Raw genomic sequence first — 27,089 nt, forward strand, 5'->3', positions numbered from 1 at the left:
GGACTGGTGAACGGCCTTTCCCCAGTGTTACTGATTTAAAAAGTTTCCATTTCTGTGGTTAATTGAATCTCTTCCTGCAGTTCCCACATTGCCCTGCTTTCTCTGTCATATCGGTGTCGTTTTTACAACCCAGGGTGAACGATCCTTTCAAATTGCGTCCACACAGATACAAATTCCGTTTTCCATGTTGTGAATGTGTTTGCACTGTTTCTCATTCACCCACAGGGTGTGAGTATGACTGGTCAGGACAACATTTATTCTTCCCCCCTCGTTCGTTGCTGCCTGGCTGCACCACACATCCAGGTGCGATCCCAGCCTCGGGTGTCTGTCTGTGGGCAGTCTGCACATTCTCTGTGTGTTTGCATTTTTATTTCTCCCTCTGACCAAAGATGTGCCAGTTACAGGGATCAACAATGGGAAATGCAGGCTTATGGGACAGGGAATACCGTGGGATCTGATGGGATGCGCTTCGGATGGACTGTGTGGACTGGAAGGGGTGACAAGCCTGCTTCCCCACACGGTGGGGATTCCTGAATTAAGGGTCATCTCATGTTTTCCTGGTCTGGAGTCTCTCGTAGGCAGGAGTGGGTGAAGATTGTCGACTCCCCTGCATAAGGGATATGAATGAATGAGATTTCAGGAAATTAAAGTAATTATCTCTGTTCCTGAGGTCAGGCTTGCATTCCAGGTTTTATTCATCGAACTTAAACATCACCGTTTCTGTGTCCCAGTCTCCAAAGATGACAAGTTTAAAATATCACCCCAACACCACCTTTTCCAGGTTGAAGTGTTGACTGTGTGGAAGAAACTGATACTGAGCTGATGCGAGCAAATGCAGCTGCCACCGCCATTGTCAGAAACACAGCTCCAAACAGCAAAATCATCTTTGAAACCCACCATTGCAAAGTTAAGGGCTCAACATGCTCCAGTTGTGACACTCAGCTGTCTTAGAAAGATGCACCAGAAATCGCTATGATAGTATAAACGGGGACAACCATTCCCTTGAACAGGACTACAAACAACCTAGGAATTCCTTGCGTCTCTATACCATCATAAAAGGACTGCACACTCAACTGTTGCATCACTGGAGACAGAGAGTAACTACGGGACTCATTCCTATCCCTATTTCCGTTTGTATCTGGGCGGCTGTGCTGCAGTTTCTCTGATTCCGAAAATGGGAACTGGGATTTTGTGTGATTACCTGCAACACTGGTTATAACTTGAGGAAGCTGGTGAAGTCGCCGATGTTAAGCGAAAATGCTATTGAAGCATACATTTCAACAATATCCTGTACTGTCCCCCGAACCTTTGATGGGTTGTTAAAGTCTATCAATCTCAGTTTTGAACATTCTTATTCAAGGGATCTCCACAGCCTCTGAGGACATCGAACTCAAAGATTCAGCTCATTCTCAGTTCCCACATGTCTGCCACTGTTCGCTGGGTACTGATATCACACATTTGCTGTTCTTCCGAACATTTCCTCTGCTAGTATATTTATTGCTGCTTGCAAGCATCCTGTTCTGTGGTTACTGTGATCGTGGTTGTCGGTATTTTGCATAGTGACCACAGCAACCTCGATTTGAAACCAAATCACAGCACTAAGTGTTCTCTCCGTTGTCCTTTTTGTGAGACAAGCTAAGAAATTAGTTGTTTCACCTTCAAATTCCGCTATCTCACATCTCTGAGTTTCATATATCAGGATTCAAACGCAGCCGTTGTCGGAGATTTCTCTCCTTCCCACGATCATTAAACCTCCTTTCCGTCCCTCCCCCCATTTCTCTGAGGCAATGCCCAATCTATCACTCTCTTTCACATTCATACTGTTCTGTCTGTGCTGCTGCTGCGGTCACTGTTGTTGGGTGAACTTGCCCCAATCCCACCATGGGACCTTCAAACAAATTGATCCATTTTGTTACCGCGGTTGTGAAATCAATCCCCATGTAGCAGCATTTACTCACATAGGCCAGAGGCAATTGGAGCGTCAAGCTCATGGAAAAGACCCAGGGCAGTTTTGGGGAAAAGAAATTTTATTGGAAAAGATCAGCTTTGTGGCTTTCTGCGTTGGTCTTGGGATAATTTCATAGGACTGATAATCCAGAGACCGAGGTAATAGTCTGGGTACTCGAACTTGAATCTCACCATGCCATGATTGTCAAATTTGGATTCAAAATATACCTGCAAGGAAGAAATCTAATGACTACTATAGATCCATTGACAATTGTTGAAAATAAATCTGTTTCACTGATGTCATTTCGGGATGGAATCTGCTATCCTTAATTGGTCTGGGTTGCATGTGACTTCCGACTCATAGCAATATGGTTGAGTCTCAACTGCCCTCTGGGCAATTAGGAATGGGTAATAATTTCTGCTTAGCCAGGATCGCCCTCATACTAATCCAGAAATTTTAAAACAATTGCTCATAAGGCTCACACAAGAGTGTTGTTGTGCAGTTTTGCAAGTCACATTATCGCAGGGATGTGATCACACTGAGAAAATTGCAGGAGATTTTTACCGGGATATTGCTTGGGCTGAGGAGTTTCAGTTAGGAAGAAAGACAGGACAGAGTGGAGTGTTTGTCGCATGGCAAAAGAGATGTAGAGAAGACATGAATGAGTTTGGGTATGGACAGGGTTGACTGAACGAGTTTCCCATTGATGAAGGGATCGATCAGCAGAGGCCAGAGATTTAAGGAGAAAGGTTGAATAGTTTGAGAAGATGTGCGGAAAAGATTTATCAGCCAGCGCGGGGGGAGGGGGGCGGTTGGAATTTGGAATACGTTGTCTGTATTGTTCAGTAAGGCAGAAACCCTATTGACAGGAATAAATATTCAGATGTGAATTTGTGACGCCAAAACATATAAGGCTGTGCGATAAACATAGTGAAATGGGATTCAGTTCATTAAGCAGTTATTTTTGACAAGTGTGGCCACAGTTAGCTGAAGGGCCTCCTTTGATACTCTTGTCCTCAGTAGTATAATGGTTAGTATCCCCATCTGTCCCAGGGCTCAATTCTCCGCTGGGGACAGTGTAAATGTTTTAAAACTGTCGCTCCATTCCGAAGTGCGACTATTGATACTTTTCCTTCCATTCTCGATGGGGAATGTCACAGGAAGGACACTGCTGCCTGAATCAAGGTGGGGAAGGGCTACAACTCTCAGGGAGGCAGAGTGTCAGTGAGCGTGCAAACATGTGACTTCTGTAAACTGAGTTATGTGACTGGGTTGGAATGATAAACATTTGACAGACTTACTCCGGATTGAAGTGTTTACCGGAAGCACGAAGGTGAGGAATAAACAGGGTAAAAGCATTCAAATTTGAGTGCAGAAACACTTCCCTCCGCACGAATGAAATCGTAAAGTAGAGGGTAGTGTTTCGATACATTGAATTTGGGTTGATTTGCATTGATGAGGCTGAGTTACCAGTGTAAAAAGTCATTTAAAAAATGATACAGCATTTGCTCACTATGATGGAACATTGACTCAGTAATTTGCACTGGAGTTCAGTCGAAGGGTTAGGTTGATTCGCAAAGTTAAATTGCCCTCTCGTGTCCAGGGAGTGAATGAAGCATATTAAGAGTGAATTAACCATGGGTTACATGGGGACAAGGTCAGAAGTCACAGAACGCCAGGTTATAGTCTTTCAGGTTTATTTGAAATCGTAAGGGGGAGGGCTGCCCCTTCTTCAGGTGAAATATGCGGGAATAGGGAGGAGAACAAGGTCTTGGTGAGATGCTCTTCAGAAAGTCGACACTGGCTCGATTGACTGAAATGCCCTTTCTGCACTTTAGGATTCTGTGATTCTATCGGAGAGGGCAATGGCGGTGATTACTGGGGGTAAAGCCATTAGAGACAATGCTAACGGGGTGTACTGAGGATAACATTTTATTCACTTGTTGCCTTGGAAAATTTACAAGAGTTATCCCTGTAATAAGGAAGACTTAATGGGGCTTTTTCAGGTTATGAAATGTTTAGACAGAGTAGATAGGTGGAAAATTCCCTCTTTCAAGTAAGTAAATGTCTCGACGTCAGGCATTCAAAGCATTTGATAAACCCTTTGAAGGACAAGGAAATGATGAGAGCAGAATCGCTGTCACTCCGATAATCTGTTTTTCCAAATATTTGGAAAGGCACATTTGGTGACATACAAGGAATAAATTTCATAAGGAGAGAGAGACAGTGTGTGGCTAGATAAAGGTGGTGGGGTGGGATGTAGACAGTCGGAAGTTGCAGGGAAACAATGCCTAAGTTGGTTGACTTTAAATGTAAAGACATTTCATGAACGCGTGCAGCTGAATACGATGCAGTTCCAAAAACTCTGGATTTTGAAAGATTTGGCATAATATTCCACCTAAACCATTGTAAATGGAACTGAGTGGATTTTTCTTATTGCGAAGGGAAGATATTACATAATGAATAGGAAATGATCAGTTGCTTGGAGATCTACTTCCTGCTTTAATTACATGCGTTCAGGATGTGAGGGCAAACACCATGATGTTTGGTCCATTTAATACTCGGTGAAATCTGCCAAAGCAACGAGCAACAAAGCTGGTGGGTTTTCTTCTGCACTTTTACCCTCTGTTTTTCTAAGCAATATTTTCCTTCAGCTGAAATAAAGTCAGAGCAAATTTGAATACAACATTCATCATTCCAATGAGATAAATCTAATTCACTTCCGATTATTACAATGAACATAGTGAGGTTGCAGCAAAATTAAAATTAAACGAACAAAACAGCGTTTCTTGCGATTTAATTTAATTCAGGTCAGCCATATCAGAAAGGCAATTGAGCCACAACATCACCTTTATTGCCCCCTCCATGGCTGCTTTTTCAAGTGAGAGAGAAATTGACTGAAGAAATTATGAGTCAAATGTAGGTGTGAATATGACGGAAGATTCTTGTTCTACGTTTCACTCTGACACAGTTCTGACTCAGAATGTAGCAATGACAGCTATTCCTACTGTGAACATGGTTATTTATTGGTATTTGTTCTTATTATAATTCTGGTGAAAGCAGAAACACAATGACGGTGATGGAGTAGGTGTGAGGGGGTCAGGGTGAAGATGATGGAGTGAGTGTGAGTTGCTCAGGGTGAGAGTGATGGAGTGAATGTGAGGGGGGTCAGGCTGACGGTGATGAAGTGAGTGTGAGGGGGTCAGTGTGATTGTGATGGATTGAGTGTGAGGGGTTCAGGGTGACGGTGATGGAGTGAGTGTGAGGGTTCAGGAGGACGGTGATGGAGTGAGTGTGGGGGTTCATGGTGAATGTGATTAAGCGAGTCTGGGGGGTTCAGGGTGATGGTAATGGAGTCAGTGCGAATGGGTAAGGGGGACGGTAATGGAGTGAGTGTGAGTGGATCAGTGTGACTGTGATGAAGTGAGTGAGAGGGAGTCACTGTGACGGTGATGGAGTGAGTGTGAATGGATCAGTGTGACTGTGAGGGAGTGAGTGTGAGGGGGTCATGGAGAGGGTGATGGAGTGAGTGAGGGGGTTAGGATGACGGTGATGGAGTGAGTGTGACGTGTTCAGGGTGATAGTGATTTAGCGAGTGTGAGGTTGTCAGGATGAGGGTAAGGGAGGGAGTGGGTGGGTGTCAGGGTGACGGTGATGGAGTGCGTGTGAGTGGGTCAGTGTGACGGTGAAGGAGTGAGCGTGAGTGAGTCAGTGTGACGGTGATGGAGTGAGATTGAGGGGATCAGGGTGAAAGTGATGGAGTGAGTGTGAAGTTGTCAGGGTGACCGTGATGGAGTGAATGTGAGGGAGCCAGTGTGACGGTGAAGGAGTGAATGTGAGGGGTTCAGCGTGATGGTGATGGACTGAGTGTGAGGGGATTAGGATGACGGTGATGGAGTGAGTGTGAGGGAGTCAGGTTGATTGTGATGGAGTGAATGTGAGGGGGGGTCAGTGTGTCTGTGATGGAGTGAATGTAAGGGGGGGTCAGTGTGTCTGTGATGGAGTGAATGTGAGGGGGGTCAGTGTGTCTGTGATGAAGTGAGTGTGAGTGGATCAGGGTGATTGTGATGGAGTGCGAGTGAGGGGGTCAGGGTGACGGTGATGGAGTGAGTGTGAAGTGTTCAGTGTGACAGTGATAGAGAGAGTGGGAGTGGATCAGGGTGATTGTGATGGAGTGAGTGTAAGCGGGTCAGGGCGACAGTGATGGTGTGAGTGGGAGACGGTCAGTGTGAATGTGATGGAGTGAGTGTGAGGGGGTCAGTGTGAGGGTGATGGAGTGAATGTGAGGGGGTCAGGGAGACTGTGATGGAGTGAGTATGAGTTGGTCAGTGTGACCGTGATGGAGTGAGTGTGAGGGGGTCACTATGACGGTGATAGAGTGATTGTGAGGGGGTTAGGATGCCAGTGAGGGTGTGAGTGTGAGAGGGTCAGTGTGACCGTGATGGAGTGAGTGTGAGTGGATCAGGGTGACGGTGATGGAGTGTGTGTGAGGGGGTCAGTGTGATTGTGACGGTTTGAGTGTGAGGGGGTAAGAGTGATAGTGATGGAGTGAGTGTGACGGGGTCAGCGTGACAGTAATGAAGTGAGAGCGAGGGGGTCAGTGTGATGGTGATGGTGTGAGTGTGAAGGGGTTAGGATGGCAGTGATGGAGTCAGTGTGAGGGGTCAGCGTGACAGTGATGGAGTGAGTGTGAGGGGGTCAGTGTGATGGTCATGGAGTGAGTGTGAATGGGTCAGTGTGATGGTGATGGAGTGTTTGTGAGGTGTTCAGTGTGACGATAAATGTGTGAGTGTGAGGGGTCAGTGTGACAGTAATGGAGTGAGTGTGAGGGGAGCAGGTTGAGGGCGTTGGAGTGAGTGTGTGGGCGTCAGGGTGACAGTGATGGAGTGAATGCGAGGGGCGCATGGTGCAGTGATGGAGTGAGTGTGAGGGGGTCAGGGTGAACGTGATGGAGTGAGTGTGAGTGGGTCACTGTGACAGTGATGGAGTGAGTGTGAGGGGGTGACTGACGGTGATGGAGTCAGTGTGAGGGGGTCAGGGTGCCGGTGATGGAGTGACTGTGAGGGGTTCAGGGTGACAGTGATGGAGTTAGTGGGAGGGGGACAAGGTAACTGATGGAATGAGTGTGAGGGGGTCAGGGTGATGGTGATGGAGTGTGTGAGGGGGTCAGTGTGACGGTGTTGTAGTGAGTGTGAAGGGGTCATCGTGAGTGTGAAGGAGTGAGTGTGAGTGGGTTAGTGTGAGTGTGAAGGAGTAAGTGTGAGGGGGTCAGGGCGACGCTGATGGAGTGAATTTAAGTGTGTTAAAGTGACAATGTTGGAGTGAGCGAGAGGGGGTCTGTGTGATGGTGACGGAGTCCATGCGAGGGGATCAGGGTGACGATGATGGAGTAAGTGTGAGGGGGTTAAGGTGATGATGAAGGAGTAAGTGCGAGGGGGTCAGTGTCAAGGTGATGGAGTGAGTGTAAGGGTGTCAGTGTGATGGTGATGGAGTGAGTGTGAGGGGGTCATCGTGAGTGTGAAGGAGTGAGTGTGAGGGGGTTAGTGTGAGTGTGAATGAGTAAATGTGAGGGGGTCAGGGCGACGCTGATGGAGTGAATTTAAGTGTGTTAAGGTGACAGTGATGGAGTGAGTGTGAGGGGGTCAGTGTGACGGTGATGGAGTGAGTGTGAGGGTCAGCGTGATGGTGATGTTGTGAGTGTAAGCGTGTTCGGGTGACGTGGATGGAGTGAGTGTGAGGGGGTCAGGGTGACGTTGATGGAGTGAGTGTGAGGGGGGTCACTGTGACAGTGATGGAGTGAGTGACAGGGAGTCAGGGTGATGGTGATGGAGAGAGTGTGAGGGGGTCAGTGTGATGGTGATGGAGTGAGTGTGAGGGGTTGAGTGTGACAGTGATGGAGTCAGTGAGAGGGGGTCAGCGTGACGGTGATGGAGTGACTGTGAGGGTGGTGAGTGTGACGCTGATGGAGTAAGTGTGAGTGGGTCAGCGTGACGGTGATGGAGTGAGTGTGAATGGGTCAGGGTGATGGTGATGGAGAGCACGTGAGGGGTCAGGTTGAGAGTGATGGATTGAGTGTGAGGGGTTCAGGGTGATGGTTATGGGGTGAGTGTGAGGGGTTCAAGGTGATGATGCTGGAGAGAGTGTGTGTGGGTCAGGGTGCAGTGATGCAGTGAGTGTGAGGGGGCAGTGTGACCGTGATGAACTGAGTGTGAGGGGGTCAGTGTGACAGTGATGGAGTGATTGTGAGGGGTTCAGGATGACAGTGATGGAGTGAGTGTGATGGGGTCAGCGTGACGCTGATGGAGTGAGTGTGAGGGTGTTCGGGTGACAGTGATGGAGTGAGTGTGAGGGGTTCAAGCTGACAGTGATGGAGTTACTGTGAGGGGATTAGGGTGATGGTGATGGAGTGAGTGAGAGGGGGTGAGTGTGATGGTGATGGAGTCCATGCGAGGGGTTCAGGGTGACGGTGATGGAGTAAGTGTGAGGGGGTTAAGGTGATAATGAAGGAGTAAGTGTGAGGGAGTTAAGGTGATGATGAAGGAGTAAGTGTGAGGGGGTCAGTGTCAAGGTGATGGAGTGAGTGTAAGGGTGTCAGTGTGATGGTGATGGAGTGAGTGTGAGGGGTCCAGGTGATGGTGATGGTGGGAGTGTGAGTGGGATAGGGTGCAGTGATGGAGTGAGTGTGAGGGGTCTGGGTGACGGTGATGGTGGGAGTGTGAGTGGGACAGGGTGCAGTGATCGAGTGAGTATGAGGGATTCAGGATGATAGTGATGGAGTGAGTGTGAGGGGGTCAGGGTGACGCTGATGGAGTGAGTGTGAGGGGGTCAGGGTGACGGAGATGGAGTGAGTGTGCGGGGTCAGTGTGACGCTGATGGAGTGAGTGTGAGGGTGTTCGGGTGACGGTGATGGAGTGAGCATGAGGGGGTCAGTGTGATGGTGATGGAGTGAGTGTGAGGGGTCAGTGTGACGCTGATGGAGTGAGTGTGAGGGTGTTCGGTTGACGGTGATGGAGTGAGCGTGAGGGGGTCAGTGTGATGGTGATGGAGTGAGTGTGAGGGGGTCAGTGTGATGGTGATGGAGTGAGTGTGAGCGGGTCTGTGTGATGGTGATGGAGTTCCTGCGAGGGGATCAGGGTGACGGTGATGGAGTAAGTGTGAGGGGGTCAGTATGATGGTGATGGAGTCGGCGTGAGGGGGTGAGTGTGAGTGTGATGGAGTGAGTGTGAGGCAGTCAGGGTGAGGGTGATAGTGTGAATGTGAGTGGTTAAGGGTGACGGTAATGGAGTTTGTGTGAGGGGGTTAGGCTGACGGTGATGGACTGAGTGTGAAGGGGTTACGGTGACATTGATGGAGTCAGTGTGAGGGATCAGGGTGAGGGTAATGAATTGAGCGTGAGGGGGTCAAGGTGATGTTGATGGAGTGAGTGTGAGGGGGACAAGGTGACAGTGATGGAGTGAGTGTGAGAGGGTCAGGGTGATGATGATGGACTGAGTGTGAGGGGGTCAATGGACGGTGATGGAGTGAGTGTGAGTGGGTCAGGGTGACGGTGATGGAGTGTGTGAGAGGCAGTCAGTGTGATGGTGATGGACTGAGTGTGCGGGGGTCAGTGTGACTGTTATGGAGTGAGTGTGAGAGTGTGAGTGTGACTGCGATGGTGTCAGTGTGAGGGGGTCAGAGTGACAATGATGGAATGAGTGTGAGGGGAGCAGGTTGAGGGCGTTGGAGTGAGTGTGTGGGCGTCAGGGTGACAGTGATGGAGTGAATGCGAGGGGCGCATGGTGCAGTGATGGAGTGAGTGTGAGGGGGTCAGGGTGAACGTGATGGAGTGAGTGTGAGTGGGTCACTGTGACAGTGATGGAGTGAGTGTGAGGGGGTGACTGACGGTGATGGAGTCAGTGTGAGGGGGTCAGGGTGCCGGTGATGGAGTGACTGTGAGGGGTTCAGGGTGACAGTGATGGAGTTAGTGGGAGGGGGACAAGGTAACTGATGGAATGAGTGTGAGGGGGTCAGGGTGATGGTGATGGAGTGTGTGAGGGGGTCAGTGTGACGGTGTTGTAGTGAGTGTGAAGGGGTCATCGTGAGTGTGAAGGAGTGAGTGTGAGTGGGTTAGTGTGAGTGTGAAGGAGTAAGTGTGAGGGGGTCAGGGCGACGCTGATGGAGTGAATTTAAGTGTGTTAAAGTGACAATGTTGGAGTGAGCGAGAGGGGGTCTGTGTGATGGTGACGGAGTCCATGCGAGGGGATCAGGGTGACGATGATGGAGTAAGTGTGAGGGGGTTAAGGTGATGATGAAGGAGTAAGTGCGAGGGGGTCAGTGTCAAGGTGATGGAGTGAGTGTAAGGGTGTCAGTGTGATGGTGATGGAGTGAGTGTGAGGGGGTCATCGTGAGTGTGAAGGAGTGAGTGTGAGGGGGTTAGTGTGAGTGTGAATGAGTAAATGTGAGGGGGTCAGGGCGACGCTGATGGAGTGAATTTAAGTGTGTTAAGGTGACAGTGATGGAGTGAGTGTGAGGGGGTCAGTGTGACGGTGATGGAGTGAGTGTGAGGGTCAGCGTGATGGTGATGTTGTGAGTGTAAGCGTGTTCGGGTGACGTGGATGGAGTGAGTGTGAGGGGGTCAGGGTGACGTTGATGGAGTGAGTGTGAGGGGGGTCACTGTGACAGTGATGGAGTGAGTGACAGGGAGTCAGGGTGATGGTGATGGAGAGAGTGTGAGGGGGTCAGTGTGATGGTGATGGAGTGAGTGTGAGGGGTTGAGTGTGACAGTGATGGAGTCAGTGAGAGGGGGTCAGCGTGACGGTGATGGAGTGACTGTGAGGGTGGTGAGTGTGACGCTGATGGAGTAAGTGTGAGTGGGTCAGCGTGACGGTGATGGAGTGAGTGTGAATGGGTCAGGGTGATGGTGATGGAGAGCACGTGAGGGGTCAGGTTGAGAGTGATGGATTGAGTGTGAGGGGTTCAGGGTGATGGTTATGGGGTGAGTGTGAGGGGTTCAAGGTGATGATGCTGGAGAGAGTGTGTGTGGGTCAGGGTGCAGTGATGCAGTGAGTGTGAGGGGGCAGTGTGACCGTGATGAACTGAGTGTGAGGGGGTCAGTGTGACAGTGATGGAGTGATTGTGAGGGGTTCAGGATGACAGTGATGGAGTGAGTGTGATGGGGTCAGCGTGACGCTGATGGAGTGAGTGTGAGGGTGTTCGGGTGACAGTGATGGAGTGAGTGTGAGGGGTTCAAGCTGACAGTGATGGAGTTACTGTGAGGGAATTAGGGTGATGGTGATGGAGTGAGTGAGAGGGGGTGAGTGTGATGGTGATGGAGTCCATGCGAGGGGTTCAGGGTGACGGTGATGGAGTAAGTGTGAGGGGGTTAAGGTGATAATGAAGGAGTAAGTGTGAGGGGGTTAAGGTGATGATGAAGGAGTAAGTGTGAGGGGGTCAGTGTCAAGGTGATGGAGTGAGTGTAAGGGTGTCAGTGTGATGGTGATGGAGTGAGTGTGAGGGGTCCAGGTGATGGTGATGGTGGGAGTGTGAGTGGGATAGGGTGCAGTGATGGAGTGAGTGTGAGGGGTCCGGGTGACGGTGATGGTGGGAGTGTGAGTGGGACAGGGTGCAGTGATCGAGTGAGTATGAGGGATTCAGGATGATAGTGATGGAGTGAGTGTGAGGGGGTCAGGGTGACGCTGATGGAGTGAGTGTGACGGGGTCAGGGTGACGGAGATGGAGTGAGTGTGCGGGGTCAGTGTGACGCTGATGGAGTGAGTGTGAGGGTGTTCGGGTGACGGTGATGGAGTGAGCATGAGGGGGTCAGTGTGATGGTGATGGAGTGAGTGTGAGGGGTCAGTGTGACGCTGATGGAGTGAGTGTGAGGGTGTTCGGTTGACGGTGATGGAGTGAGCGTGAGGGGGTCAGTGTGATGGTGATGGAGTGAGTGTGAGGGGGTCAGTGTGATGGTGATGGAGTGAGTGTGAGCGGGTCTGTGTGATGGTGATGGAGTTCCTGCGAGGGGATCAGGGTGACGGTGATGGAGTAAGTGTGAGGGGGTCAGTATGATGGTGATGGAGTCGGCGTGAGGGGGTGAGTGTGAGTGTGATGGAGTGAGTGTGAGGCAGTCAGGGTGAGGGTGATAGTGTGAATGTGAGTGGTTAAGGGTGACGGTAATGGAGTTTGTGTGAGGGGGTTAGGCTGACGGTGATGGACTGAGTGTGAAGGGGTTACGGTGACATTGATGGAGTCAGTGTGAGGGATCAGGGTGAGGGTAATGAATTGAGCGTGAGGGGGTCAAGGTGATGTTGATGGAGTGAGTGTGAGGGGGACAAGGTGACAGTGATGGAGTGAGTGTGAGAGGGTCAGGGTGATGATGATGGACTGAGTGTGAGGGGGTCAATGGACGGTGATGGAGTGAGTGTGAGTGGGTCAGGGTGACGGTGATGGAGTGTGTGAGAGGCAGTCAGTGTGATGGTGATGGACTGAGTGTGCGGGGGTCAGTGTGACTGTTATGGAGTGAGTGTGAGAGTGTGAGTGTGACTGCGATGGTGTCAGTGTGAGGGGGTCAGAGTGACAATGATGGAATGAGTGTGAGGGGGTCAGGGTGACAGAGATGGAGTGTTTGTGAGGGATTCAGTGTGACGATGGTGGGTCAACTGTGAGAGTGTTCGGGTGACGGTGATGGAGTGAGTGTGAAGGGTTCAGTGTAACAGTGATGGAGATAGTGCGAGGGCGTCAGGGTGATGGTGATGGAGTGAGTGTGAGGAGGTCAGTGTGATGGTGATGGAGTGAGTGTGAGGAGATCAGGTAGACGTTGATGGAGAGAGTGTGAGCGGGTCAGTGAAACGGTAATGAAGTCGGTGAGAGTGGGTCAGTGAGAGGGTGATGGAGTGAGTGTGAGGGTGTCAGTGTGTTGGTGATAGAGTGGGTATGAGGGGATCAGTGTGACAGTCATGGAGTGAATGTGAGGGGTTCAGAGGTACAGTGAAGGAGTGAGTGTGAGGAGGTCAGTTTGATGGTAATGGAGTGAGTGTGAAGGGGTTATTTTGGCAGGGATGGAGTGAGTGTGAGGAGTCAGGGTGAGGATGATGGAGTGAGTGTGAGGGGGTCAGGGTGACGGTGATGGAGTGAGTGTGAGGGGGTCAGGGTGAAAGTGATGGAGTTAGTGTGAGCGGGTCAATGAAACGGTAATGACGTCGGTGAGGGGGGTCAGTGTGTCGTTCATGGAGTTAGTGTGAGGGGACAGTGCGACAGTGATGGAGTGAATGTGAGGGGTCAGGGTGATGATGAAGGAGTAAGTGTGAGGTGGTCAGTGTCACAGTAATGGAGTGAGTGTGGGGGGTCAGTGTGACAGTGATGGAGTGAGTGTGAGGGGGTCAATGTGATGGTCATGGAGTGAGTGTAAGGGGGTCAGTGTTAGAGTGATGGAGTGAGTGTGAGGAGGTCAGTGTGACGGTGATGGAGTGAGTGTGAGGGGGTAAGGGTGATGATGATGGACTGAGTGTGAGGGAGACAGGGTGAAGATGATGGGGTGAGTGTGAGGGGGTCAGGGTGACGACGATAGAGTGAGTGTGATGGAGTCAGGCTGGCAGTGATGGAGTGAGTATGAATGGGACAGCGTGACAGTGATGGAGTGAGTGTGAGGAGCCAGATTGACGTTGATGGCATGAGTGTGAGGGCGTCAGTGTGACCATGATTGAGGGAGTGTGAGTGGTTCTGTGTGACGGTGATTGGGGCGAATGTGATGGTATCAGGGTGATATTGAAGGAGTGAGTGTGAGGATGTTCGGGTGATGGTGATGGAGTTAGTGTGAGGGGGTCAGTGTGATGGTAATAGAATGAGTGTGAGGGTGTGAATGTGACGGTGACGGTGTCAGTGCGAGGAGACCAGCGTAATAGTGATGGATAGAGTGTGAGGGGGTCTCTGTGATGGTGATGGAGTGGGTGTGAGCGGGTCAGTGTGAGAGTGATGGAGTGAGTGTGAGGCGGTCAGGGTGACAGTGATGGAGTGAGTGTGACGGATCAGTGTGACAGTGATGGAGTGAGTGTGCGGGGGTCAGTGTGATGGTGATGGAGTGAGTGTGAGGTGGTCAGGGTGATGGTGCTGGAGTGAGTATGAGTGGATAAGTCTGACTGTGATGGAGTGAGTGTGAGGGGGTCAGAGTGATGATGATAGAGTGAGTGTGAATGGGACAGCATGACAGTGATGGAGTGAGCATGAGGGGGGCAGGGAGACAATGATGGAGTAAGTGTTAGTGGGTCAGTGTAACAGAGATGGAGTGAGTGCGAGGGAGTCAGTGTCACGGTGATGGAGTGAGTGTGAGGGGGTCGGTGTGACCGTGATTGAGGGAGTGTGAGGAATTCAGTGTGACGGTGATTGGGGTGAGTGTGATGGTGTCAGGGTGATGCTGATGGAGTGAGTGTGAGGGTGTGAGAGTGACGGTGATGGAGTGAGTATGAGGGGGTCAGGGTTACAGTGATGGAGTTAATGTGAGGGCGTCAGGGTGATGGTGATGGAGTGAGTGTGAGGGGGTGAGTGTGACGGTGACAGAGCCATTTCAAGGGGATCAGCGTGATGGTGATTGAGTGAGTGTGAGGGGGTCTGTGTGATGGTGATGGAGTGAGTGTGAGGGGGTCGGTGTGCTGGTGATGGGGTGAGTATGAGGTGGTCAGGGTGACGGTGTTGGAGTGAGTATGAGTGGATAAGTGTGAAAGTGATGGAGTGAGTGTGGGGGGTCAGGGTGAGGGGGATGGAGTGAATGTGATGGGGTCAGTGTGATGGTGATGTAGTGAGTGTGAGGGGATCAGTGTAAGTGTGATGGAGTGAGTGTCAGCGGGTCAGTGTGACGGAGATGGATTGTGTGTGATGGGGTCAGGGTGATGGTGATGGAGAGGGTATGAAAGGGTAAGTGTGAGTGTGATGGAGTGAGTGTGAGGGGTTAGTGTGACGGTCATGGAGTGAATATGAGGGGTTCAGTGTTACAGTGATTGAGTGAGAGTGCCGGGGTCAGGGTGATGATGATGGACTGAGTGTGAGGGAGACAGGGTGAAGATGATGGGGTGAGTGTGAGGGGGTCAGGGTGACGACGATAGAGTGAGTGTGATGGAGTCAGGCTGACAGTGATGGAGTGAATATGAATGGGACAGCGTGACAGTGATGGAGTGAGTGTGAGGAGCCAGATTGACGTTGATGGCATGAGTGTGAGGGCGTCAGTGTGACCATGATTGAGGGAGTGTGAGTGGCTCTGTGTGACGGTGATTGGGGCGAGTGTGATGGTATCAGGGTGATATTGAAGGAGTGAGTGTGAGGATGTTTGGGTGACGGTGATGGAGTTAGTGTGAGGGGGTCAGTGTGATCGTGATAGAATGAGTGTGAGGGGGTGAGTATGACGGTGACGGTGTCAGTGCGAGGAGACCAGCGTAAAAGTAATGGATAGAGTGTGAGGGGGTCTCTGTGATGCTGATGGAGTGGGTGTGGGGGGGTCAGTGTGAGTGTGATGGAGTGAGTGTGAGGCGGTCAGGGTGACAGTGATGGAGTGAGTGTGACGGATCAGTGTGACAGTGATGGAGTGAGTGTGCGAGGGTCAGTGTGATGGTGATGGAGTGAGTGTGAGGTGGTCAGGGTGATGGTGTTGGAGTGAGTATGAGTTGATAAGTGTGATTGTGATGGAGTGAGTGTGAGGGGGTCAGGGTGAGGGTGATGGAGTGAGTGTGAGGGTGTTTTGGTGACGGTGATGTAGTGAGTGTGAGGGTGGTTGGGTGACGGTGATGTAGTGAGTGTGAGGGTGGTTGGATGACGGTGATGTAGTGAGTGTGAGGGTGGTTGGGTGATGGTGATGTAGTGTGTGAGGGGGTCAGAGTGACGGTGATGGAGTGAGTGTGAATGGGACAGCATGACAGTGATGGAGTGAGCATGAGGGGGGCAGGGAGACGATGATGGAGTAAGTGTGAGTGGGTCAGTGTAACAGAGATGGAGTGAGTGCGAGGGAGTCAGTGTCACGGTGATGGATTGAGTGTGAGGGGGTCGGTACGACCGTGATTTAGGGAGTGTGAGGAATTCAGTGTGACTGTGATTGGGGTGAGTGTGATGGTGTCAGGGTGATGCTGATGGAGTGAGTGTGAGGTTGTGAGATTGACGGTGATGGAGTGAGTATGAGGGGGTCAGGGTTACAGTGATGGAGTTAATGTGAGGGCGTCAGGGTGATGGTGATGGAGTGAGTGTGAGGGGGTGAGTGTGACGGTGACAGAGTCATTTCAAGGGGATCAGCGTGATGGTGATTGAGTGAGTGTGGGGGGGTCTGTGTGATGGTGATTGAGTGGGATCAGTGTGAGTAAGATGGAATGAGTGTAAGGTGGTCAGGGTGACGGTGATGGGGGAGTGAGTGTGAGGGGTCAGTGTGACAGTGATGGAGTGAGTGTGAGGAGGTCGGTGTGCTGGTGATGGGGTGAGTGTGAGGTGGTCAGGGTGACGGTGTTGGAGTGAGTATGAGTGGATAAGTGTGACAGTGATGGAGTGAGTGTGGGGGGTCAGTGTGATGGTGATGTAGTGAGTGTGAGGGGATCAGTGTAAGTGTGATGGAGTGAGTGTCAGCGGGTCAGTGTGACGGAGATGGAGTGAGTGTGATGGGGTCAGGGTGATGGTGATGGAGAGGGTATGAGAGGGTAAGTGTGAGTGTGATGGAGTGAGTGTGAGGGGTTAGTGTGGCTGTCATGGAGTGAATGTGAGGGGTTCAGTGTTACAGTGATGGAGTGAGAGTGAGGGTGTCAGTGTAACGGTAAATGAGAGAGTGTGAAGTTGTTCAGGTGGCAGTGTTGGAGTGAGTGTGAGGAGTCAGGGTGAGGGTTATGGAGTGAGTGTGAGCAGGTCAGGGTGGTGGTGATGGAGTGCGTGTGAGGGGGTCAGGATGACAGTGATGGAGTGTGTGTGAGGGGGTCAAGAAAACTGATGGAATTAGTGTGAGCGGATCAGTGTGACGGTGATGCAGTGAGTGTGAGGGTGTCATGGTGATGGTGATGGAGTGATTGTGAGGGGGTGAGGGTGACGGTGATGGAGTGATTGTGTGGGGTTCAGTTTGACGGTGATGGAGTGATTGTTAGGAGGTCAATGTGACGGAGATTGTGTGTGTGTGAGGGGGTCAGTGTGACGTTGATAGAGTGACTGTGAAGGCAACAGGGTGAGTGTGATGGAGTGTGTGTGAGTGTAACAGTGAGGGTGATGGCTTGAGTGTGAGAGGGCCAGGTTGACAGTGATGGAATGAGTGTGAGGTGTCACAGTGATGGCGACAGAATGAATGTGATGGGGTTAGGAAGAGGGTGATGGAGTGACAGTGAGGGGGTCAGGGCGACATTGATTGAGTGTGTGAGGGGGTCAGGATGACAGTGATGGTGTGTGTGAGGGGGTAAGGTTGACGGTGATGGAGTGAGTGTGATGGGGGTCAGGGTGATGGAGGTGGAGTGATTGTGAGGGGGTGAGGGTGACACTGATGGAGTGATTATGAAGGGTCAGTGTGACTGTGGTGGAGTGATTGTGAGGGGGTCAGTGTGACTGTGATGGAGTGAGTGTGAGGGGATCAAGTTGACGTTGATGGAGTGAGTGTGAGGGGATCAGGGTGACGGTGATGGTGTGAGTGTGAGGGGGTCAGGATAACAGGGAAAGAGTGTGTGTGAGGGGGTCAGGTTTACGGTGATGAAGTGATTGTGAGGAGTTGAGGGTGATGGTGATTGGAGTGATTGTGAGGAGGTCAGGGTGACTGGAATGGAGTGCGTGCGAGGGGGTCAGGATGACGGTGATGGAGTGAGTGTCAGGGTGTCAGGGTGACGATGATGGAGTGATTGTGGGGGGTTCAGTGTGATGCTGATGGAGTGATTGTGAGGCGGTCAGTGTGACGGAGATTGTGTGTGTGTGTGTGAGAGAGGGTCAGTGTGACGGTGATGGAGTGTGTGTGAGTGTCACAGTGAAGGTGATGGTTTGAGTGTGAGAGGGCCAGGTTGACAGTAATGGAATGAGTGTGAGATGTCACGGTGATGGTGATGGAGTGAATGTGATGGGGTCAGGATGAGGGTGATGGAGTGAGTGTGAAGGGGTTAGGGTGACGGTGATGGAGTGACTGTAAGCGGGACAGTGATAGGCTGATTGTGAGGTGTCACGGTGATGGTGACAGAGTGAGTGTGAGGCGGTCAGGATCATGGTGATGGAGTGAGTTTGCGGTGGTCAGGGTGCGTTTGATGGAGTGAGTGTGAGGGGGTCAGGGTGACGGTGATGGAGTTTGTGAGAGAGGGTCAGAGTGAAGATGATGGAGTGATTGTTAGGGGTGATGGGGACAGAGTGAGTGTGAGGGGTCCAGGTGATGTAGATGGAATGAATGGGTCAGGGTGACAGTGATGGAGGGAGTGTGAGGGTGATGGAGTGAGTGTGAGGGAGTCAGCGTGATGATGACGGGGTGGGTGTGAGGTGATCAGTGTGATGGTGAAGGAGTGAAACTGAGGGTGTCAGGGTGTGGGTGATGAAGTGAGTGTGATGGGGTCAGGGTGAGTGTGATGGACTGAGTGTGAGGAATCAGGGTGACAGTGATGGAATGAGTGTGAGGGGATCAGGGTGACGGTGATGGAGTAAGTGTGAGGGGCTCAGGGTGACAGTAATGGAGTGGTGTGAGCGGTTCAGGGTGACAGTGATGGAGTGAGAGTGAGAGTGTCAAGGTGATGGTGACGGAGTGAGTGTGAGGCAGTCAGGGTGAGGATGACGGAGTTAGTGGGTCAGTGTGCCGGTGATGGAGTGAGTATGAGGGAGTCAGGGTGATGGTGATGGAGTGAGAGTGAGGGGTACGGGGTGACGGTGACGGAGTGTGCATGATGGAGTCAGGGTGATAGTGATGGTGTGAGTGTGAGGGGGTCAGGGTGACTGTGATGGTATGAGTGAGTGGGTCAGGGTGACTGCGATGGAGTAATTGTGAGGGTGTCAGGGTGACAGTGATGGAGTGATTGCGAGGGGTTCAGGGTGATGGTGATGGAGTGAGTGTGCAGGGGCTCAGGGTGACAGTGATGGATTGAGTATGAGGGGTTCAGGCTGACTGTGTTGTAGTGAGTGTGAGGGGCTCAGGATGACCGTGTTGTAGTGAGTGTGAGCGGCTCATGATGACGGTGATGGAGTGAGTGTGAGGGGGCCAGGATGAGAGTGATGGAGTGCGTGCGTGGTGTTCAGGGTGAGTTTGATGGATTGATTGAGAGGGGATCCGAGTGAGGATGATGGAGTGATTATGAGGGGTCAGGGTAATAGTGATGGAGTGAGTGCAATGTGTCACGGTGATGGTCACAGAATGATGTGAGGGGTCAGGGTGATGGTGACAGAGTGAGTGAAATGTGTCACGGTGATGGTCACGGAATGATGTGAGGGGTCAGGGTGATGGTGATAGAGTGAGTGTGAGGGAGTCGGGGTGAGTTTGATGGAGTGAGTGAGGGGGGTCAGGGTGACGGTGATGGAGTCAGTGTGAGGAGGTCTGGTTGACGATGATGGAGTGAGTGTGAAAGAAACAGGGTAACGGTGATGGAGTGAATGTGAGGGGGTCAGGTTGACAGTGATGGACGGAGTGTCAGGAGGTCAGTGTGATGGTGAAGGAGTGAGTGTAACCGGGTCATTTAAAAGGTGATGGCGTGAGTGTGAATGTGTCAGGGTGAGTTTGATGGAGTGTGAGGGTTAAGGGTGACGGTGATCGAGTGAGTGTAAGGGTGTCAGGGTGACGGTGATGGAGTGAGTGTGAGGGTGTCGGGGTGATGGAGATGGAGTGCGTCGGTCAGGGTGACAGTGACGGAGTGAGAGTGAGCGGTACAGGGTGACGGTGACGGAGGGAGAGTGAGGGCGTCAGGTTGATGTTGACGGGGTGAATGTGACAGCATCAGGGTAAGGGTGATAGAGTGAGTGTGTGGGGATCAGTGTGACGGTGATGGAGTGAGTGTGAGGGGGTCAATGTGACAGGGATGGAGTGCGTGTGAGGGGGTCAGGATGACAGTGACGGAATGAGTGCGAGGGGGTGAGGGTGACGGTGATGGAGTGAGTGTGAGGGGGTCAGGGTAACAGAGACGGAGTGGGTGTGAGTGTGTCGGGGTGATGGGGATGGAGTGAGTGTGAGGGTAAGTGTGAGGGTGATGGAGTGAGTGTGAGGGAGTCAGTGTGATGGTGACGGGGTGAGTGTGAGGTGATCAGTGTGACAAGGAAGGAGTGAAACTGAGGGTGTCAGGGTGTGGGTGATGGAGTGAGTGTGAGGGGGTCAGGGTGAGTGTGAGGGAGTGAGTGTGACGGGTTCAGCATGATGGCGATGTAGTGAGCATGAGGTGTTCAGGGTGATGGTAATGTAGTGAGTGTGAGGGGGTTAGCGTGACTGTGATGGAGTGAGTGTGAGTGGGTAGGGTGATGGTGACGGAGTGAGTGTGATTGGGTCAGGGGACAGTGATGGAGTGAGTGTGAGTGGGCAGAGTGATGGTGACGGAGTGAGTGTGAGTGGGTGAAGGTGACAGTGACGGAGTGAGTGTGAGGGGGTCAGGGTGAGGATGATGGAGTGAGTGTAAGGCGGTCAGGGTGATGCTGATGGAGTGAGCGTGAGTGTGTCAGAGTGATGGAGTGAGTGAGAGAGGATCAGGAGTGATGGAGTGAGTGTGAGGGGGTCAGGGTTATGGTGATGGAGTGAGTGTGAGGGGGTAAGTGTGACTGCGATGGAGTGATTGTGAGGGGCTCAGGGTGATGGTGATGGAGTGAGTGCGAGTGGGCAGGGAGATGGTGACGGAGTGAATGTGAGGGGGTCAGGATGACTGCGATGGAGTGAACGTGAGGTGTCAGGGTGACAGTGATTTAATGAGTGTGAGGTGGTCAGCGTGACAGTGAATGAGTGAGTGTGATGTGGTCAGGGAGATGGTGACAGAGTGAGTGTGAGGGGGTCAGGGTGACGTTGATGTAGTGGGTGTGAGGGGGTCAGGGTGCCGGATATGGAGTGAGTGAGATGGGGTCAGCATGACAGTGACAGAGTGAGTCTGAGAGGGTCAGGGTGACGGTGATGTCGTGAGTGTGACAGGATCAGGGTGATGGTGATGGAGTGAGTGTGCGGGGTTCAGTGTGATGGTGATAGAGTGAGTGTGAGGAGGTCAGGGTGACGGAGATGGAGTGAGTGTGAGGGGATCATTGTGACTGTCATGGAGAGCGTGAGTGGGTCAGTGTGAAAACGACGGATTGATTGTGAGGGCCTCAGGGTGATGGTGATGGGGGTGAATGTGTGGGGGCAGGGTAATGGTGATGGAGTGATTGTGAGGGGGTCAGCGTGACGATGTTGGAGTACGTGTGAGGGGATCAGGGTATCTGTGATGGAGTGAGTGTGAGGTGGTCAGTGTGAGAATGATGGAGTGAGTGTGAGGGGGTCAGGGTGATGCTGATAGTGTGAGCGTGAGTGTGGTAGAGTGACTGTGATGGAGTGAGTGAGAGAGGATCAGGAGTGATGGAGTGAGTGTGAGACAGTCAGGCTCAGGGTGATGGAGTGAGTGTGATGGGTTCCAGGGTGACGGTGATGGAGTGAGTGTGAGGGGGTCAGTGTGATGGTTTTGGAGTGAGTGTGAGGTTGTCAGGGTGGCTGTGATGGAGCGAGTGTGAGGTGGTCAGTGCGAGGATGATGGAGTGAGTGTGAGGGGGTCAGAGTGATGCTGATAGAGTGAGCGTGAGTGTGTTAGAGTGACTGTGATGGAGTGAGTGAGAGAGGATCAGGAGTGATGGAGTGAGTGTGTGGGGTCAGTTTGAGGGTGATGGAGTGAGTGTGAGACGGTCAGGGTCAGGGTGATGGAGTGAGTGTGATGGGTTCAGGGTGACGGTGATGGAGTGAGTGTGAGGGGGTCAACGTGATGGTGATGGAGTGAGTGTGAGGGGGTCAGGGTGCTGGTGATGGAGTGAGTGTGATGGGCTCAGTGTGACGGTGATGGTGAGAGTGTGGTGAGGTCAGGGTGATGGTGATGAAGTGAATGTGGGCCACTCAGTGTGACAATAATGGAGTCAGTGTGAGGTGGTCTGGGTAACGGTGACGATGTGAGTGCAAGGGGGTCAGTGTGACAGCAATGGTGTGTGTGTGGGATTCGGGATGACGGTGATGGAGTGAGTGTGAGGGGGTCAGGTTGATAGTGATGGAGTGAGTGTGAGGGGGTCAGGTTGATAGTGATGGAGTGAGTGTGAGGGGGTCAGGGTGACAGCAATGGTGTGTGTGTGGGATTCGGGATGACGGTGATGGAGTGAGTGTGAGGGGGTCAGGTTGATAGTGATGGAGTGAGTGTGAGGGGGTCAGGTTGATAGTGATGGAGTGAGTGTGAGGGGGTCAGGGTGACTGTGATGGAGTGAGTGTGAGGGGGTCAGGGTGACGGTGATGGAGTGAGAGTGAGGGAGTCAGTGTGACGGTGATGGAGTGAATTTGATGGGTTCAGGGTGACAGCGACGGAGTGAGTGTGAGGTTGTCTGGGTCAGAGTGACGCATCAATGTCAGGGGGTCAGGCTGATTGTGAAGGGGGAATCAAGGTGATAGTGACAGATTAATTGTGTGGGAGTCAGGGTGACAGTGATGCAGTAAGTGTGAGGGTGTCACGGTGACAGTGACGCAGTAAGTGTTAGAGGGAAAAGCTGGTAGTGACACAGCAAGTACGATTATGTTCAGGGTTGCAGTGACGCAATAAGTGTGAGGGCGTCAGGGTGGCAGTCATGCAGTAAGTGTGAGGGCGTCAGGGTAACAGTGACGCTGTAAGTGTGAGTGGGTCCAGATCATAGTGACATAATAAGTGTGAGTGGGTCAGGGTGGTACTGATGGAATAATTGTGAGGGGTCAGGACAATGACCTGGTTATTGTGTGGGAGTCTGGCTCATAGTGACGCAGAAATATAAGGGGGTCAGGCTGATCGTGAAGGGGGATCAAGGTGAGAGTGACAGTGGAAGGTGGCCACGGTGACAGGGAAGCAGTTATGGTGTGAGTGTCAGGGTGACAATGACACAGTAACTGGGAGGGTGTCATGGTGCTTGTGATGCAGTACGTGTGAAGGGTCACAGTGACAGTAACACTGCAAGTGTGAGAGGGAGAGGCTGGTAGTGACACAGTCAGATCGCTGGGGTCAGGATGGCAGCGATGCAGTAAGTGTGAGGGGGTCGGGGGTGATAGTGATGCAGTAAGTGTGATGGGGTCCGGCTGGCAGTGATGCAGTAAGTATTAGGGGGTCAGGGTGGCAGTGACGCAGTAAGTGTGAGGGGGTCAGGGTGATATTGATGCAGTAAGTGTGATGGGGTCAGGGTGATAATGACGCAGTAAGTGTGATGGTGTCAAGGTGATATTAACACAGTAAGTGTGAGGGATCAGGATGATAATGACGCAGTAATTGTGAGAAGGTCAGGGTGATAGTGATGCAGTAGATGTGAGGGAGTCAGGGTGATAGTGATGCAGTAAGTGTGAGGGGTTCAGGGTGATAGTGATACAGTAAGTGTGAGGGGTTCAGGGTGATAGTGATGCAGCAAGTGTGAGGGGGTCAGGGTGATAGTGATGCAGTAAGTGTGCGTGGGTCAGGCTGATGCTGTCGGGATAATTGTGATGGATCAGGTTGACAGTGATGCAGTAAGTGTGAGGGTGTCACGGTTACAGTGACGCAGTAAGTGTAAGAGAGAGAGGCTGGTAGTGACACAGCAAGTATGATTGGGTTCAGGGTGGCAGTGATGCAGTAAGTGTGAGGGAGTTAGGGTGACAGTGACGCTTTAATTGTGAGGGGGTCAGGGTGACAGTGACGCAGTATGTGTGAGGGGGTCCGGCTCATAGTGACGTAATAAGTGAGCGGGTCAGGGTGATACTGACGGAATAATTGTGAGGGTTCAGGGTGACAATGACACGGTTATTGTGAGGGAGTCTGGCTCATAGTGACACAGCAATATAAGGGGGTCAGGCTGATAGTGAAGGGGGATCAATTTGATAGTGACAGATTAATTGTGTAGGGTTCAGGGTGACAGTGACGCAGTAACTGTGAAGGTGTCACATAGACAGTGACGCAGTAAGTGTGAGGGGTTCAGGGTGACAGTGATACAGTAAGTGGGAGGGGATCACGGTGACAGGGACGCAGTTATGGTGAGAGTGTCAGGGTGACAATGACACAGTAACTGGGAGGGTGTCACGATGATAGTGACGCAGTACGTGTGAGGGGTCACAGTGACAATAACATAGTAAGTGTGAGAAGGAGAGGCTGGTAGTGACACAGTAAGTACGATGGGGTCAGGGTGACAGTGACGCAGTATGTGTGAGGGGGTCCGGCTCATAGTGATGTAATAAGTGAGCGGGTCAGAGTGATACTGACGGAATAATTGTGAGGGTTCAGGGTGACAATGACACAGTTATTGAGAGGGAGTCTGGCTCATAGTGACGCAGCAATATAAGGGGGTCAGGCTGATACTGAAGGGGATAAATTTGATAGTGACAGATTAATTGTGTAGGGTTCAGGGTGACAGTGATGCAGTAACTGTGAAGGTGTCACAGTGCCAGTGACGCAGTAAGTGTAAGGGGGTCAGTGTGATAGTGACGCTGTAAGTGTGATGGGGTCAGGGTGATATTGACACAGTATGTGTGAGGGGCTCAGTGTGGTAATGACACAGTAAGTGTGAGGGGCTCAGTGTGGTATTGACGCAGTAAGTGTGAGGGGGCCAGGCTAATAGTGATGCAGTAAGTGTGAGGGGGTCGGGATGACAGTGACACAGCGAGTGTGAGGGTGTCAGCGTGATAGTGAACAGTAAGTGTGAGGGGATCGGACTGATCGTGATGCAGTAATTGTGAGGGGGTCAGGGTGACAGTGACGCAGTAAGCACGAAAGGATCAGGGTGACAGTGACGCAGTAAGTGTGAGCGTGTCAAGGTGACAGTGACGCAGTAAGTGTGAGGGTGCCAGGGTGATAGTGATGCAGTAAGTGTGCGGGGGTCCGGGTGACAGTGACGCAGTAAGTGTGAAGAGTACAGGCTGGCAGTGACAGCGTAAGTGTGAGGGTGTCAGGGTGATAGTGACGCAGTAAATGAGAGGGGGTCAGGGTGATAGTGATGAAGTAAGTGTGACGGGGTCAGGAGGATAGTGACGCAGTAAGCGTGTGTGGGTCAGGGCGATAGTGACACAGTCAGTGTGAGGGGATCAGGGTGACAGGGACACATTGAGTTTGAGGGAGTCAGGCTGGTAGTGATGCAGTAAGTGTGAATGTGCCAGGGTGATAGCGTCGCACTGAATGTGAGGGGGTCAGTGTGACAGTGACGCAGTAAGCGTGAGTGGGTCAGGGTGATTGTGATTCAGTAAGTGTGAGGTGAAGAGGCTAGTAGTGATACAGTAAGTGTGATGGGGACAGGGTGATCGTGATGCAGTAAGTGTGACGGGGTCAGGCTGGTATTGACACAGTAAGTGTGAGTGGGTCAGGATGATAGTGATGCAGTACGTATGAGGGGGTCAGGGTGACAGTGATGCAGTAAGTGTGACGGGGTCAGTGTGACAGTGACGCAGGAAGTGTCGGGACATTAGGGCGACAGTGACGCAGAAAGTGTGAGGTGGTCAGGGGGACAGTGACATAGTAAGTGTGATTGGGCCAGGGTGATCGTGACACAGTAAGCGTGAGGGGGTCAGGGTGATTGTGATTCAGTAAGTGTGAGGTGAAGAGGCTAGTAGTGACACAGTAAGTGTGATTGTGCCAGAATGATAGTGACGCAGTGAATGTGAGGCAGTCAGGGTGATAGTGATGCAGTAATTGTGAGGGGGACAGGGTGATGATGATGCAGAAATTGTGAGTGGGTCAGGGTGACAGTGACATTTTAAGTGTGAGGGGTTGAGGATGATAGTGATGCAGGAACTGTGAGGGGGTGACGGTGATATTGTCGCAGAAAGTCTGAGCGGTTCAGGGTGATTGTGACGGATTAACTGGGGTCAGGGTGATAGCGACGCAGTAAGTGTGAGGGGGTCAGTGTGACAGTGACACAGTAAGTCTGAGGGGTAAGGGTGACAGAGACACAGTGAGTTTGAGGGAGTCAGGCTGGTAGTGATGCAATAAGTGTGAATGTGCCAGGGTGATAGCGTCGCACTGAATGTGAGGGGGTCAGTGTGACAGTGACGCAGTAAGCGTGAGGGGTTCAGGGTGACAGTGATTCAGTAAGTGTGTGGTGAAGAGGCTAGTAGTGACACAGTAAGTGTGATGGGGCCAGGGTGACAGTGATGCAGAAAGTGTGAGGGGGTCAGGATGATAGTGACTCAGGAACTGTGAGTGGGTCAGGATGATAGTGACGCAGTATGTGTGAGTGGGTCAGGGTGCCAGTGACGCAGTAAGTATTAGGGGGTCAGTGTGACAGTGACGCAGTAAGTGTGAGGGGGTCAGGGTAACAGTGACACAGTAATTGTGAGGGAGTCAGGGTGACAGTGAGCAGTAAGTGTGAGGGTGTCAGGGTAACAGTGACGTAGTAATTGTGAGGGGTCAGGGTGATAGTGACGCAGTGAATGTGAGGCGATCAGGGTGACAGTGATGCAGTAAGTGTGAGTGGGTCAGGGTGACCGTAACGCAGTAAGTGTGAGGGGGTCAGGTTGACAGTGAAACAGTAAGTGTGAAGGGGCCAGGGTAACAGTGACGCAGTCAGTGTGAGGGGTGTCTGGGTAACAGTAACGCAGTAACTATGATAGTGATGCAGTAAGTGTGACAGGGTCAGGGTGACAATGACGCAATAAGTGGTAGGGGGTCAGGGTGAAAGCGACACAGTAAGTTTGAGGGGGTCAGGTTGCCAGGGATACAGTAAGTGTGATTGTGCCTGGATGATAGTGACGCAGTGAATGTGAGTGAGTCAGGGTGACAGTGACGCAGTAAGTGTAAGTGGGTCAGGATGATAGTGATGCAGTAAGTGTGAGGGGGTGAGGGTGATAATGATGCAATAAGTGTGAGGGGGTCAAGGTGACAGTGACACAGTAAGTGTGAGGGGGTCAGTATGACAGTGACACAGTAGGTGTGATTGGGTCAGGGTGACAGTGAAACAGTATGTGTGAGGGGGTCAGGATGATAGTGACGCAGGATCTGTGAGGGGGTCAGGATGATAGTGACGCAGTAAGTGTGACAATGTCAGGGTGTCAGTGACACTTTAAGTGTGAGGGGCTCAGGGTGATAGTGACACAGTA

This window comes from Chiloscyllium punctatum, chromosome 30, assembly GCF_047496795.1.
Source record: "Chiloscyllium punctatum isolate Juve2018m chromosome 30, sChiPun1.3, whole genome shotgun sequence".
NCBI classification, from domain to species: Eukaryota; Metazoa; Chordata; class Chondrichthyes; order Orectolobiformes; family Hemiscylliidae; genus Chiloscyllium; species Chiloscyllium punctatum.